We start from the raw sequence: 1,247 nt of genomic DNA on the forward strand, positions 1-1,247 counted from the left end.
GTTGATAGGCCTTGAGGTGGAGGGTCAGCCGATCCCATATGACTCCGACATGGGTGAGTGGGAGGCTGTTTGGACCTATCTACTGGGAGCACACCCGCCTATCTTCCGAGGAGGTTTGGTCAAATACACCTAGTTTTCAAACCACTTCAGAAGGACTGAGCCCATGACGATCGAGGCTACAGAGCAGCACGCCCGAGGTTTCTTGATGTTCCTCTTCGGCACTACATTGTTCGCCGACAGGGCGAACACAATTGGGCTGTATCTTCTAAGCGCCTTAGTGGACCTATCCCAGGTTCGTCATTATGATTGGGGTGGCGCCGACCTCGCCACTTTATACTGCTATATGAGCTCGACCTTTCGTAGGAGCGGGAACAGAGTGGGTGGCTATTGGAGAGCCTGGGAGGTATGCTTTACTCTTCAGCTTCACATTTTCTGTCGTGTCTTCTGCTTTGCACTTTCTGTACACTGCACACTGCACACTGCATACTACACACTGCATAGCTTAATCTTGGCATTTGTACTCGTACTTTCCATACATTGCACTGTACTTTGTTTTCTGTATTTTCTGTATTCTGTATACATACTCTGCTTTCTGCATTATCTGTATATTGTGTATTCTCACTGCCATTGTCTTACTTTTCATAGCTATGGGTGTACGCCTATTTCTCGGTGCTTGCTCCTGAGCCAGAGGTTGAGACACCTCTCGAGGTACCATATTCGCGTCGATATGACGGTCGGTACTAGCCGAGGGCCCAAGAGACCCTTCCCTACCATCGTCAGTACTTCAACATAGCAAGGACGGTAGAGGTAATTCAAAACTCACAGTTTTCCCTGCTTCAGCTTCAACTCATTTTAGATATTTAATAACGACTCATCAGTCCATGCACTTTGCTGTCTGCAGGTCACATGGCAGCCATGAGTGACAATGCCAGAGGGGACCAGATTTCGTTTTCTCAGAGCTTGGGGCACCTCTCGATACCGACTTGTGCTTGAGGGGCCTGTGGGGCAAGCGTGGTTCCTTGGCGAGCACTTCATGCGCTAGACACTGGGCCTGCCACTCAGTCAGTTCCATTATTGCCCCCGCCTTTTATGCGAGCCACAGAGAATCTCTCCCCTCAGGAGATTATTGACGTCATATGGCGCGCGGATGCAGATCTGTTCATTGGAGAGGGAAACTACATGACTTACCTCCAGACGTACCTGATGCCTCCTCGGACAGGAGTTCGTGCTCACACGGGGAGGGCAGC

This window comes from Camellia sinensis, chromosome 15 (assembly GCF_055761805.1).
Source record: "Camellia sinensis isolate YWXY chromosome 15, ASM5576180v1, whole genome shotgun sequence".
Classification (NCBI taxonomy): Eukaryota; Viridiplantae; Streptophyta; class Magnoliopsida; order Ericales; family Theaceae; genus Camellia; species Camellia sinensis.